Source organism: Hirundo rustica, chromosome Z (genome assembly GCF_015227805.2).
Source record: "Hirundo rustica isolate bHirRus1 chromosome Z, bHirRus1.pri.v3, whole genome shotgun sequence".
Lineage (NCBI taxonomy): Eukaryota > Metazoa > Chordata > Aves > Passeriformes > Hirundinidae > Hirundo > Hirundo rustica.
In genome coordinates, this window is record NC_053488.1 from 1424245 (window position 1) to 1439825 (window position 15581).

Consider the following 15581-nt stretch of genomic DNA (forward strand, 5'->3'; position numbering starts at 1 on the left):
AGACAGTGCAGCCAAAGAGTGACAGAGAAAGGCAGCCACCACCACGGAAGATTCTGCCTGAACCCATGTGGCCGTGGAGGTGCTGTCCCAGGAAACTCCCTGCTTCCTCGTTTTCCTGCCTTGTGGGGATAATCTGCTGGGAACGTACGAATGGAAACGAGCCTTTTCCTTCTAGCTTTATTGCTTGTACTTAGATGTCGAGGTAGCAAGTACTTTCAAAATGCTTGGCCATGTTGATGACATTCAATCCATGGAAAGACTTAAGGGCCGGAGGTCTGCAACTGAGATACGTGTTCTTCAGGCTTCATTGCTCCCTGGGCAGTGACATGAAGGAGGCCACTGTTGATCCAGAAATTCCACAGTCATCGTTCCTCTTTAGTCTTGGTTTAACTTCTGGTTTCCTTTGTGTACAAAGGAGGTCCTTGGGCAGAGTCTGTGGAGCTGTGGCAGTTTTCTCTTTAACTTAAACAGTCCTAAGAGCAGGGACTTGGTCTTCTCCTTCTAGATAAATGCCTAAGCAATGAGCTGCAAACTCACATGCTCTCTCTGTCTCTCTCTCCCCGCCAGTTAATTATTTTATACAAAACAGAGAAAGAAGCTGAGCAAGCCCCACTCCAGAATAACTCGCCAGGTGGCTCATCTCCTCAAAGCTGGGAAGGGGTCTTCAAGGTCTCCTCAGGCACTCCCAGACTGGTGTACTGACCCATGGGTTCATGAGCAAAAAGGTGCAGCTTCCTCATGGAAATGTTTTGCAAAGAGTGAGCCTGTGCATTCATCTGCAGGACGTGGCGCAGCACAAGAGTCCTTGGAGGACAAGTGCACCTCCTTGCTCCCCGTGGTCTCATCATCCCCATGGTCTCCTCATCTCCTCCCAGACAGCTAAAACAGTCACACCACTCAGGCCATGCTGATTTGATCAGCTAGGCACACACCCAGACCTGCACTCAGGATTAGATTTACCCACTGTGTTTGCTGTGGATTCTCAAGCTCGGGTGAAGATGGCGTTAGGCTGACCTCTGAAACTCTTCCCCCTGTGGTGCGGCACAGCTTCGACCACAAAGATCACCTCACTTTGGGAGGGTGAGGGTCTGAGAGTCTCCTACAAACATGGAGCACAAAGCTGAGCTCTCCTCTAAAGCACTTGCATCTATGCAAATGAGGCTCTGCACCCGTATCTTGACACAGGCTGGAGAGCTGGCATCATAAACCTCAGATTTCTTCCAAACCGCTGCTGGGCCTCCCTATGGACTTGTCGGAAATGCCAGGACACTTCCTTGGGGCTTTTAAAGAGCCTTTCTGGGATGAATGACAGAACCTGCAGAAAGGTTAGCATGAAAATAGCTGTGGAGCAAGAGCATCTGTGGGGGACGCGTAGCCAGGGGTTCAGTGTCACCAATTCTGCGCAGCTGTCCTACGGCTAATGCAAAACTCTGTACTCTGAAAAGGTCAAAAAGGTAATTAAAGATACAAAAGACCAGCCCTTCCCAGTACTGAAGCAGATGCTCAGCCAAAACATTTGCCTGTAAGATTGTATTTCCTTAAGGTTTATTAACCATTAAGTGTTTTTTAGGGACGGGATCATAAAGATAATGAACTGAACGACAAGTAGAGTCAGGATTCCTTCGCAAATTATTCCTGCTGGGTTAGACAAGCGTTTGAAAAGCAAAACGCTTTGCTGTGATTTTTCAAGAACAGGAGACCCTGAGCTCATCCCTGGAAGCTCTTCTCTGCTTTAACTTGCTGGTGAAGACAGGCAACCTGCTGGGTTAAGGGGAAGGTGAGCAAAGCAGGCGCGTTGAACCGGCAGCAGGATGGTTCAAAGCAGGGACTGACTCCCTTTCAGCAATGCCAGCTTAAAGAATTGCTTCTCTCCCCACCCTGACTGCTCACTACATCACCCTGTGCTTTCCAATTGTCCTAGGCAGATCACTGAACTGATCCAGGTGAAAAATACAGAGCGAAGGGGCTCGGCGGGGGTGGGCAGCGACGGGTCTGGTGCCAAGAACAATTTCAATCAAATTAAGTAAATTTTCAAATGCAGTCGTGATAGAAAACATTATTTTTAATCTTGTTTTGCTATGAGAATTTTTTTTTTTTTTTTGGCTATTTACTAGTAACTATTAAAACATGATGATTTCCACCTAATTATATTTTAGTACATTTTTGGCTAGTAGGTGGTATGCCATCAAAGTGGAGATCCTGGAATATCCACCACCAGAGATGAGTAATAACAAATAGGAAGAATGGGCAAAAAAAAATCACAGCAGAGCTTGTCTGGGGTGCAGGGAATGAATAAGCTGAACAGCTGAGGTCCCCCCCAGCTCCGTTCTGTGATGACTCCGGGACAGAAACACATGTTTAGGTCACCATATAAATGAATACCCATTTCTCAGGGTTTTAAAACATAAATGTTTTGCATTATGGAACAATGGAAGTTGCACATGTATTTACTCATTTACCACAAATCACAGAATTTAGTGGAATTTAACACAGTGGACAAATGGGTAATTAATGAGTTTATTCAAACTTATTCTCGTGGACCCATGAGACCCATGCCCCAGCAAGCAGTTTGTAGGGGACCACCCTGTTTTGAAGGATGATAGAGTCAAACAGCATGGGCATGGGCTGCTCCCAGCCAGAGCTTTCAGGGATGAAGCCTAAGTGTGTCAGATAAATAGAAAAGGAAACACCAGTTTGTTTTAAAACCAGCTTAAATGAAGAAAGTCTTGTTGCCTGTGACCCAATTGACAGATGTACGTAGAGACCACGAACATGATTTTTAGAACTAGTGGATTTTCACACCTCATTTTTTTATCCTTGGAGGATTAAGACATACTATGTTTCTTATTTAAAGCCCACTTTGTTGTTTTTTTCAGTGGCCAATTCTCTCCAGAGCCTTGGATGAGGAAGCCACTGAGCTGAGCTAGGCAAGCAAATGGAAATGAAATAGTCTCCCTGCATCTGTGGAAAAGCTGGCTTCTGTCAGGAAGTGCAGCAGTTCCTCAATAAACCAGGGCTTCACCTTCACTGTGACTGTTCCACTGCTCTGGTAACATTTGCAAATACGGTAATTAAGGAAATTTAGGAGAGTGTAATAAGCCTAGGACTTTCAAGAAGCTGTTACCCTTTATTTTTAAAGGTGTGTGTAATTTAAATACAAAAATCTGCTCTAGGTAAAAACCATTAAAAGACATCATCTTTGGTCTCCATCCTACTGCATTTCAAGTAGGAAATTGGGATTTTGTTTCTGTGTGCATGGAAGGTGGAAGTCCAGGGTGGGGAAATGAAGCTTGTTCTGCTCCCTGACACAGGTTTTGGGGACATCTCCCCTGGACACTGGTGAAGCCCTTCTGGGAAGGGGTGACTGAGCATCCCCACCACTCTCCCAGGGTCCATTCATCCAGAAAACCTGGCTGAACAGAACAACTGAGGAAATTACTGCTGAGCTGAGCAGCAGAAATGGCCCATCCCAGGACAACCAGAGTTGCATGAACACCAAGAGGTGCGTGAATACCAAGGGCTCACTTCAGGTACCTAAATGTCAGTCTTCGATGCTGTGTGAGATGCTTTAGGTTCTGAGACAGAGACTGGTGGGCATGACACAGGGCTCAGAGGAGACTTGTCATGGAGTGGTGGCCGAAGGCAAGGCCAGAGATGGCCTCAAACATCTCAGTTTACAGAAAAGACCCCTTTTTAGGGCAACACAGAGCTCTGAGCTACAGCCACGCTCCACTCCAGTGAGGATGGGAAACCTGTGGGTCATGAGACTCCAGCTGTTGTGACTGTTCTGATTCAGGCAAACTGTCCTGAAACCCGGAGGTTTCCAGGGCAAAGCAGTAGGATGGAGCCCATGGAGAAGCCCCCAGCACCTCTCGACTAGATCAGGCCTTGCGTGGCTCTTTCCTCATGCACCACCCAGACCCAGGGGCAGGGCTGCATCCAGGGCAGCAGGGCCTGGGCAGGGAGTAGGGCTGCTGCTCTTTGTTCTCTGATTGTTCCCAGATACAGTGTGAGGCATTAAAATACTTGGCATGGTGGGGAAGACGCTCTCGTGCACGCAAAGCTCGGAGCACAGAGACAGGAGTCATCCTAATCTCTGCCTTTCTCTCCTTCCCACCATGGAGAGGCCACTCCATCAATTCGGGCTAATTCATAAAAGGAAGGGGATAATAAATTAATAAATTAATTCATAAACCTGTGGGCCCCTCTTGCCGCTCAATCCCCTTCTCATTGTACCTGCTAACAGCAGCTTATGCTGCACCCAGGGAAGGCCAGTAACAGCCCACCTGAGGAACTGGCACCCAACCCTTTGTGAGCATGAGCTTAAGAGGGACTCCCGGCAGAGCTCTGCTAAGCTCTTTTTCTCCTGGAGGCAAAACCATCCTTCCCAAAGTACACTGCAGCCCATTTATCCTGGCCCAGAGCCTGGGAACAAGAGACTATTGCTAAACTCAGACAGCCCCTTGAACTAGGGATGCTGCTCCGTGCCATTTCCCCCAAAGGCAGGTTGTGTCAACGCCTTCATTCTTAACAACCTTCCCTCCACTGGATGGAAAAGTGTGTTTTTGGCATCTGGATGGCAGCGTTATAAAGCAAGACAATCTTCTTGCCAGGACAAGGGAGTCAGATGCTATCTACACTCAGGTCCACAGGGCACGCTGTAGGGCTGTGTCCAGACACCCAGTGCAAGCTTTAGATGTCAGAGGCAGGGTGCCGGGAGGAGCAGCCCAGAGCTCCAGTCAGTTTGCCCCAAGTCTCTGCAAAGCTATGCTGCTGGATGGAAAATGCTCCCATGGACATCCTGGATCACTCAGTACATCTCCATCACACACTAACTGAAAATATCCTAGACATGCTCCTGAGGCACTCCTGCTTTCCCTCAGAAATTGCCTTTGGGATGACGGCGCGGCAACCAAACTCTGAGAAGAAACTCTCCCTGCATGGGAAGGTTGCTCAGCTCAAGAGGTGACCCAGTGTTGGTGCATAGGATCTTAGAATTATGGAATGCTTTGGCTGGGGAGGATTAAATCTCACCTTGTTCGACCCCCTGCCATGAGCAGGGACAACTTCCACTGTCCCAGGCTGCTCCAAGCCCTCTCCAGCCTGGCCTTGGACACTGCCAGGAATTCAGGGGCAGCCACAGCTGCTCTGGGCACCCTGTGCCAGGGCCTCAACACCCTCCCAGACACCAATTCCTTCCCAGGATCCCAGCTGTGCCTGCCCTCTGGCACTGGGAGCCATTCCCTGGGTGCTGTCCCTGGGTGCCTTGTCCCCAGTCCCTCTGCAGCTCTCCTGGAGCCCCTTCAGGCCCTGGCAGGGGCTCGGAGCTCTCCCTGGAGCCTTCTCTTGTGCAGCTGAGCAGGCCCAGCTGTGCCAGGCTGGCTCCAGAGCAGAGGGGCTCCAGCCCTGGCAGCATCTCCGTGGCCTCCTCTGCGCTGGCTGCAGCAGCTCCACGTCCTTGTGCTGCTGGAGGCAGGGCTGGAGCAGCTCTGCAGGTGGGCTCTCAGCTGAGCACAGGGGCAGAATCACCTTCCGTGACCTGCTGGAATCTGTCCTTCCTTTCTCTGCCCCCAAGGGAAGCATTTCTGGAGGAGCAGGGAGAGGGTGCCTGGTCCAACTCTTCACTGGAGCTTTTTCATTACTATTTTTTCCTAGGCCTGCTTGTGTTACCCCTCTCATAAAGAGCCCTCCAACAGCAGCTACTTGTTTCTGATCCCATCACAACATTCATTTCTGAGCCTTCTGCTCTGCCCAGCTTTCCTGACTTCCCCAGCTCTTATTCCAGTGCTGGAAGCAGCCATTCCATACTCCAGCCTTTTCAGGCCTGAGTTGGAGCGTGCCTGCTGCAGAAAGTCCTCAGAGAACAGAGCTGTTAATCTGTGACCGGATCTGTCGAGCACACACAAACCATGATTTTCAGAGCTTATAACTAATTCAAAATTAAACAAACTTTCCTGGAAGTAGCAAATGGCACTTTTTTGACAGCGGGGCCAAATTTCATGCTCTTTCTTCAATAGATGGAGGCTTTTCTCTGTCATTGCAATTTCATAGAATTATTTCTTTTCAAAACTGGGCAAAACACTGCGCTTTCCCCTCATTCTTGGAAATGGACATAATACTTTGGCTGAAACTTTCCAGAGAACTTTAGCCTAAGGCAGACATCTGGCATGGAATTTTTTTTTTTTTTAAATTTATTTTTTTCCCCCCAAACAATTAATGGTCTGACAAACCTTTTCACCGAATTACCAGTGCCTTGAGCGCTGTGTTGTGTTGTGCTGCTAGCTCTGGATATGCTGGGGATATTAAACTGGCTCTGTAAGTGAAGTTCTAGGGTCTTCTGCTACAGGAAAAGGTAACGGAGAGCACAGCCACGAGAGGGAGTGCAGCTCCTTATTCTCCCCAGGCATCACGGCCCCGCTGCTCCTAATCACAGCAGCCCTCCGGCTATGAGCTGTTTTTCAGCCCTGTGAGGGTCTGGTGCAGGCCTGGGGCTCTGGAGAGTCTCATACGGTGAGACCGACGGAGAAAATGACAAAGAATCGCAATAGGCTTGTGTCACGTCTCACAAAGGGCCCACATGAAACGTCAGACTGTTTCAGCGCTGGGCATCTTGCTTCTGAAACAAACAAAGAAACAAAAAAACAACCCACCAAAAGAAAAAAAAAACCCACCAAAACCCCAGGAGATGGAAAGTTATGAGGAGATTCGAAGAGGTCTTTTTGCTGGATGTCTGTAGATTGGATCTGAAGACAAGGATGGATCCTAAAGAGGACACAGAGCACAGGGTATCTGTCCCAGCTCCTCGCAGCACCAAAGAAAGCGGGAAGAAAAGGCCTCAAAAAGCCACTCGACAGCCAGAAGCAGAATTCAATCCACATCGATCCTGACCTTTCTGGAAGACACAAGAGAGACGATGGGCTAACTCAGGGGAATCAGAACCCCAGACATGGTTCTCAGCCCAAGCACTTCAACACGAACGCTGAATTTTCAAGCTGAACAACTCAAGGGGGTCAGAACTGAAATGGAGCTTTTTCACAGAATCACAGATCCATTCAGAGTGGAAAAGATCTTTTGTCTAGTCCAGCTGCTCCCCCAGCGCTGTCAAGTGCCGCATCTACAGGGCTTTGAAATCCCCGCAGTGATGAGAATTCCACTACAGCCCTGGACAGCCTGTACCAATGCCTGACCACCCTCCCAGTGAAGAAATTTTCCCCAATATCCAATTTAAATCCAATCCATGCTTCAGATGGGATGTAGAGGAGATGATACAGGAGATTTATTTGCATCCAAGCAACACCACAATTGCTGTGTGCTCCGGGCATGTTCTATGCACGGAGGGCTCAGGCCAAATGTGAAACATGCCATCAGAGGGGACAAAGTTTTTGTAATATAACACACTGTGGCCCATGAGCTGGACTGTTAAATCCTTCTTGTGCGTGCTCATGGCCTGCCCATGTGGCAGAGAAAAATATGTCAGCTGGACTTGCATGTATATTGCTTAAAAGACGTTTTGCTTCCCAGCAGGAGCATCTCAAGAGCTTACACAAGGCCAGCAGTTTCTCAGCAGGTTGAGCACTGAGGCTGCTGCGGCAACAGTCTGCAGGAGAGGTTTGGGACAATGCTCTTTGCCTCACAACTGGGGTTGTCTTCTAGAACACAGCAGGATGGTCACAGCAGCTCAGCTGAGGGGCAGCTGACCATGAAGCCACCATGTTTCAGTCACACTGGCTGGGGAACCCAAAGCAACTGAGCCTTGACAGGCATGGACATGGAAATTTTGCAGGCACTGGGCTAACCACAAGAGGGGGATCACAGTGAATGCAAGAGATGCTGAAAACAGTCTGGAAAACATATTGTAGCACCAGAATCCAAGGGTACGGTTCTCCCTGTACTCCCTGCTTTATCTCCCATCCACAAAAACACCACTTGATATTTCGCTTAAAATTACAGGTGAAGGAGAACTGCACTTTTGCCTGCTGAAAAACAAAGACCATCTCTTTGTACCAAGTATTTCAAACGCAGCCTTTGAAAAATGTGTGTTCTCATTGGTCAAAGCACACACATCCTTACCCAGGCTCTCACGTCTTTACAAGCAGAAAATGAGCTTTATTCTCAGATCCCATGGCTTTTATAACTGACGTAGAGTCAAACCCACAAACATCCCGTATATGACCAAGCAGGATTACTGGGGACAGCAGGCAGAGGCGTCAGGGTGAGGAGGACATGCTGCTGGAACTCCAGCTATCAAATAATCACCATTAGCTGTCGTGGGCATTGGAAGATGTATAGAGATGCTGCACAGCCAAGCAGGATCGGTTTTTTTCCCTCTCAAAGCGGTGGCACGCAGACACACTAGTCATGGCAACTGTCATCTGGGATGCGATCAGCCAGGTTTTTAATTGGCTTGCAGATGTTGTGCCCTGGCTGTATATATTATTTTCACTTTAGTTTATGTCAGCAGGAACAAGACTCTACTAAATTTATCCCCTGTGCTCAAGACGAACTGCACAGGCCTTGAAGGGTATTTTTAATAGGAGGTAAACCTCATCCACAAACAGTCTCTCATTTCAGGCCTACAAATGAGATATTTTCCAGTCCAGTTTAACTCCAACCCTGCCCCTTCCTTCCACAAGCCCCAAATGACTGTTTTCTCCTGATTCTTTGGTCACTGTGTAAGTGTGATATCCCCTGGCAGAGCCTACAAAAGAGCTGGGGAGGAATATGATTCCTGCCTATTTGGCTCCTTCTAGGGTTAAAGCCAGGATGGGTTTAGTGCCTAAAGCAACATCCTTCACGCAAATGCCAGTATAACATAAATTGTGCCGGGCTCTGAGGAGAAGCAAATGTCAAAAATTAAGTTATTCTTCTGTTTGACTCACAAATCCAAGTAGCATGCAAATAAAGAGGAGCCATCTGTTCAGTCCCTGGGCCATTTGAAGTTAAGCATCCAGCGCCAGCTCCCAGTTACATCAGGTCAGCCCTGCTGGCTGGCCTCCACAGGACATGCTCAGCCTTGCCCAGGACCGCCTGTCACCACACAGCTCTCCGTAACCCTTCACGCTCCTCCGGAGCTCAGCTGGAATTCTGTCGCTGCTTTCCCTTTAGGAGTCCCAAGAAAATGAGTCCTCGGGAGGATTAATGGACTTGAAGACCGGAGATTTGGATTGGATATTTGGAAGACATTCCTGACTGTGAGGGAGGTGAGACCCTGGCACAGGTTGCTGAGAGAAGCCGTGGCTGCCCCTGGATCCCTGGCAGTGTCCAAGGCCAGGCTGGACGGGGCTTGGAGCAGCCTGGGATAGTGGAAGTTGTCCCTGTCTATGGGACATGGACACGAATGACATGAGCTTTAAGGTCCCTCCCAACCCAAACCACCCTGTGATTCTGTGATATGGTCAATATGCCAGCACTTCTGTCTCGCTGCAAACCCAGAGAGGGTAACTTAGGCCATCGTAGGCTGGATATCTTGCAAGCCCCAAGCAGATTGCTGTGCTTTCTCTGTGCTGTCTTCCTCTCAGCCAACGAAGCACAGTTCCAGGGTCTCCCAACTCCCACCTCTTGTCCACCCAAAATTACAGAAACGCCAGTGTAGCTCCAGGGAACCAAAGCAGAGTCAGATTGCTGTCAGTGCAAGGGAAGAACAGGAAGCAACAGTGAAGGAACACCCCATGCTTCCTCACTGTTAATAAAGGATCCTACCAAGCTTTGTCCTTTGTTGAAGGGGCAGCTCCAGACCAAAATCAGTGACAAGGTTATTGAAGTGCAGCAAACAACTTGCAATGGTAAGAGAGGGATCATTGGATTCCTTGGCTGAAATCCTCCCTGGAGCAGGAGCACCCGAATGGGCAGCTACTGTTTAGGAAGGCTGACAATACGGAAGCACCGAGGTGCATCTGCAGTGGATGTTACAATTCTGATACAGGGAACATACTTTCAGCACACCACCTTCTTCCCATGGGAACAGCCTGACCCTCACACATCTGTGGTGGAAGTCAGGAGCAAGATTCCTTTCTCCTGCAGGATGGAGTAAGTTGTCACAGCTTGTGCCCCCCAAGCCGTGGTTTTCCTGTAAGAGAATTTCAGAGTCATTCAGACCATTGAGTCCAACCATTCCTCCAGCACTGCCCAGGCCACCACTGACCCACGTCCCCAAGTGCCCATGTCCCCAAATCCACATGGCTTTTAAATCCCTCCAGGGATAGGGACTGCCTGGGCAGCTGTGCCAAGGCTAGAAAACCCTTTCAGTGAGGAAATTTTCCCTAATATTCAATTTAAACCTCCCCTGGTGCAACTTGAGGCTGTTCCCTCTCCTCCTGTCCCTGTTCCCTGGGAGCAAAGCCCAAACCCCCCGGCTGTCCCCTCCTGTCAGGGACCTGTGCAGAGCCACAGGGTTCCCCCTGAGCCTCCTTTCCTCCAGGCTCAGCCCCTTTCCCAGCTCCCTCAGCCATCCAAGTGTCTGCAGGTGGACTGAGATGTATCATGCTCTGCTTCATGCAGAACCTAATTCATGGACCTAATTCACAGTGAGAGTGCCTTGATCCCGGCAAGAGCCCAAAGCGTGCTTTGGTGCCAGCCCTCCAGCGTCTGGACTTAGGGAAATCCCTAAAAGGGCGTTGGAGGCCTTGGGAGCTGGGATGGAGAGCAGACGCAGACATGCTGAAGCAACCATGACACACTTGCTGAGAGGGAGCACCAGGAGCTAACTGGGGAGCTTTTACAATGTGAGTCACTCGCCGAGCCCCATCTCATGGCATGCTAAGCAGTATGAATCAAAGACTGAAAATGCAGGGCATGTCTTGCCCTACAGAAACACCATCAACCCCTTTACTTTTTAAGTAATGATTTGCTATTGATTATGTGCATGAAGATGAGGTAGCTCCCTACCTCTCCTGCCAATTTCCACGCTCAATTACATTACAAGCGGGTGCCGGAGTTGAGACATTTCTAGCAGAGCTGAGTTACTGCCCTCAGGAGGGGATAAACTTGACGCATCAGAAATCTGCTGGGATATTCCTGAGAGTACTTGACCACAGACCTCCTTAAGTACAAGTGGAACAAACATGGCAGTAGGAGAGGGGTGCCCACATCTTCCCGACCCTACAAGCCAAGTCCTACAGACACAGGACAGCCAGGTGTGCCTTGGAGAGCTAGGAAGGGAATGTGGTCTAGGAAGAGCATGCTTACGGCTCCCAGGTGCTGTGAGGCATTCAGGTTCAGTGATCCTTCCTGCCATGCTGAGGTGAGCCAAGAGAAAGGGATGACCACAGGGTTGTAGTCCCACTGGATCTGAAGAGGTATGCCAGGGCCAGGTTCCGGTAAAAAAGAAATACCAAGCATCCCAGGCAAGGTGAAGGCATGAACTGTATCCAGGATCCATTTGGAAAGAGCAGGAGCAGGACTGCAAACAAAGGGACAACATGGGCATGATGCTCACCCAAGACACAGAACCCCAGGCAGAACTACAACAACACTGCTCAGGAAAGTGCCCAGAACCTAATTAGAGACTCTGGACTAATGAGTGGTGGGTTCATGGGCGGAGGTGAAGCTGGTCAGAGTAATTAATAACAATTAATGCACTCAGGACCCCGAAAAACAACTAAATTCAAGGAGCAGGAAAAGTTACATTTCTATTTCATCCGTTTCCAATCCCCGGAGAATCTTCCCTGGTTTCACCCCGTCTCAAGTTTGCCTGTGGCTGGGCAGGAGGAGGAAACAACCACAAGCAGACACAAGCGTCACTTTCTGCCTTGTGACACCTCCATCCAAAGCTCCCATTCCTCCCAGCCTCTCGCCTGCTGTGCTGGTGAGTGTCTGCCAGACAAAGGCACGAGGGAATCCTTAGTACACGTCAGTCATTGTGTCACTCACTCTCTCCAAGGTGCTTTTGGCCGCAGTGGGTTCGGACGCTTGATTCCACCTCGGTGTGTGTTTGAAGGCAGGAGATGTAGAGGGGAGATCAGGCAGCAGCATCACGTTGTTCCTGTCAGTGTGTTTCACACAGGCTTGTTGTTTTAAAAATAATCAGGTGCTAGGTCTGGATCTAGAGAATGAGATGAAGCTTAGGAGTGATTCCTAGGAAGCAGACGGGGCAGAAAATCCCATCTGCCCCTTATGGAGAACTTTTTAGCAGGATGTCGTCCTTCCTCTGGATGAAAAAGATCCCAAATCCTGCCTCTGCTTTTTGTTAGGAACACACATTCCTCTACCAGCAAACTCACAGCAGCTGCCCCTACTGTTCCTGATTTAAACCTTCTCTTTAAATCTAAAAACACACTGCTAGTGATGGATTTTGACTGAAACTGGGGACTTCTGACTAATTAAGGCACTCAGAATCAGATCCCAGGCTGGATCAGCTGTTAGCAATGGTTTTATTGGGTATTAGAGCAGAGATCCCAGGCTGGATTGCTGTGCCAGGCTCCTCCACCTGAAACAGACGGCTTGCAGGACAACAGACCCTAAAGGAAACACCTGAAATGGTGTTCCACTGGAAACATTTGATGAGAATCCTAAAAAGCAGGGTCCAAATATACTGGAAATGTTCTAAACACACACAGGGAGGCTCTCCCTGAGTAGCTGATGTTGAGGGGAAAGCCTCAGCTGCTCAGAGTTTAAGCAGACAGTGTTCTTCTGTGACTCAGCATCGTGCTGACTGCACTCAGGGACCCAGTGGGAAAGCACAAGAGCCTGATGACAGGGTAGGATTGCAGATGAAATAAAAACAAATTGTGATTGCTGGCTAGGTCTAAAAAACCCCAAAAAACAAACAGTCAACATCAAAAATTTACAGAACACCCTGCAAAAGAAAACCATTAATAAGGGGAAAAAAAAAATAATAAAAAAAATTAGACTACCAGGTTTGGGATCAAGATCATTAGACATGTAAGGGGGGGGTGGGGTGGGGTGGGGTGGTTCTTGATATGCAAATTTCATGGATTTTCTGGATTTAGGAGTGTTCTTTGTCTATTTTCCCTGCAAATCATATTTTCTTCCCTCACTCAGTCCTTGAAAGGTCGAGAAGTGATAAAGGATCATCCGAAGGTTTTGCCGTGTTGGCTTGAGGGATGATTGTCTAACAACACACAAGGCACCTGGTGGCACCCGACGTTTGTGATCCACATGAACATGGAAACCAAACACGTCAAGAAACTTTTTTTTCTCACTGGAGAGCGCAGGAAGAATGAGGCAATTAGGAAGGGGTTGCAGAGGGGATCCAGAACTGCTGGATCCCTGCAGGAACAGGGCAATACCATCAGCTGTGCTCCACGAAGCCCTGGGCCCTGACAAGGGCTGGGAGTCTTGTAGCAGGATGATGATGCTGAATAACCACTCTGCTCCATGTATTGCCTTTTTTTTTAATCCCCATGCTAGGATTTATTTGTCTGGAATCATCAAACAATGTGGGACGTGAGAAGCGGGGCCATGGGAACCTCTGAGGTGTAACAACACCGAGAACTGAAGCTGCACTTGAGGTGAGGTGGCCCCCGAGATAAATCCAGGCTGGGGATGAGGAGCAGCTCTGGGAGAAGGACTTGAGGATGCTGGTCGTGAAGCCCTGGCACACGTTTCCCACAGAAGCTGTGGCTGTCCCAATCCTGAAGTGTCCAGGGCCGGGCTTGGAGCAAGTTGGTGTAGCGGAAGGTGTCCGTGCAAATTACAGGAGGCGGGAGTGGATGATCTCCCAGACCCATTTCCACACACACCACTCCCCGTATCTGCGATTCCACCCCTCACGCCCTCACGGCCCGCCACCCCACAGCCCCGCACCCCGAGGGCAGCGGGCGGCGCTCTGACCCCGGGGCGGCGCCTCCGCCGCGCTCCCCTCAGGCGGTCCCGCCCCCCTCGCGCTCCCATTGGCCGAGCCTCTCCGCCGCGAGCTCCCATTGGCCGCGCCGCCCGCCCGTCCGCCGCGGTTTGTTTGGTCGCGTGGACCTGTCAAGCCCGCCGGAGGCCGGGGGGGGGGGGTCGGGGGGGGGGGTGAGAGGGAGCGGGAGAGCCAGAGAGCGGGAGAGAAGGGTGGGGCGCCCCCCCCCGGCGGACACACGTGGCAGCGCCCGGCGCCCCGACGGGGCGGGCAGGACTCTCCCCCCCCCCCCCGCTCCGCGTCCCGTGTGGCCCCCCCGGCGCGGGGCCAGCGACATCCGGGCCCTTCGCTCGCCACCGCCGCCGAGCCGCCCGCAGCCGCGGGCCAGCGCCGCCGGACGGCGCGGGCGGTGCCGCGGTCCCCGTTGGCGGTGCCGTGTCCGTCGCCTTTCCCCCGCCGCTGCCCCCTCGAGGTGCGCGGAGCCGCCCCGCCCCGCCCCGTCCCGTCCCACGGCGGGGGCGATGCTCCCCCCGCTGCGCTGCCCGCGGATCCCTCCCTGCTGATTTGTTTTAGACGGTAAGTTCTGATTTTTTTTTTTAATTTTTTTCCCCCCCGCTCCTTATTTTGTTCGCTATTTTTAAATAACGCTCTTGTTTCCTCCCTACCGGAATTCCCCGGGTGGGATCTGCTGCCTTCACCGACGGGGGTGGACCGCGGAGTCCCTCCATCCCCAGGACCCTCCGGCGGGGGGAGGCGGCGGCGGCAGCCCCCCCTCCTCCATCTCCCCTCCCCTGCCGTCCCTCCCTCCGTCCCTCCCGGTGCCCGGGGACCGTGCCCGGTCCTCCCGCTGGGTCCCCGAGCTGCGGCAGCATCACAGCGCTGCTGTCACCGTCTCTCCTGGCTGCCAGGTCGGATATTCCCCCACTCTTCTTCTCCAACGACCGTTAATTTTTATTGATTAATTGTTACGATTTATTATTTTTCCCCCCCCTGCTGATTAATTACTATTAGTAATTTTTATTATTACCCACCTGGATCGTGGCAAAACTTTCGCCCGAGTTCCTGCTGCCTGCGGGGGCTCGCGGTGCAGCCGATGGGGTCCCACTCCGCGAAGCGCTCCCTGAGGTTTAGGATCAATTTACAGGATCGTCTTTTCCTTGCAGTGAAGGACGGGATACGCGGGGTGATCCCATCCCATCCTATCCCGTCCCTTCCCACCCCATCCCATCCCGTCCCGTCCTGTCCTACTTCATTCCATCCTTTCTCCTCTGCACCTCGCAGCGGGGCAGGGACCCGACGGCTCGGGATCCCTCCCCTTGCAGGGGTTTTCAATCCTTCTGTGGGTTTTTAGCCCGGTTTTTACCCAGCTGCTGCCCGTGCCTGTGAGAATTGGGAGGCGGCTCTGGCTCCTGTCCGGGGTGGCACCTCGGGCGCGGCGCTGTCCCCGCCGATGCTGGAGAGAGCCTCACGCTGTGTCACCGTGTCTCTTAGGTTTCCCTGGCGCAGGATCATCCCCCGGACAGCCCCGCATCCCGGCGGCAGCACCGAGCCTCGGCGATGCGGTACGTGTGCCGCGGAGCGAAGGGAGCGGGGCTGCCCGGAGCCGGGGGTGTGCGGGGAGGCTGGCTGTGTGCCCCGCTCTGTGGGGCTTAGGGACGGGTGGGCCTGGAGGAGAGTGTCCCTGGGATGGGTGCAACCCGGGTGTGGGGAGTGCGGGGTGAGCGTCCCGGGGATGGGCATCTCTGAGATGTGCTAAGCCCAGATTCGGGGAGTGTGGGGT

At 51.4% G+C, this 15581-nt stretch overlaps 1 long non-coding RNA gene across 1 annotated transcript; it reads right to left on the reverse strand.

The window, feature by feature from the left end:
* Positions 1 to 8136: 8136 nt before the first annotated feature.
* LOC120765514 (uncharacterized) lies at positions 8137 to 14944 on the reverse strand. Its single transcript, XR_005704439.2, has 3 exons — positions 14833 to 14944; positions 11185 to 11398; positions 8137 to 10066 (listed from the first exon to the last, which is right to left on the reverse strand). It is a non-coding gene; the product is annotated as an uncharacterized LOC120765514 (long non-coding RNA).
* Between the last annotated feature and the right edge of the window lie 637 nt (positions 14945 to 15581).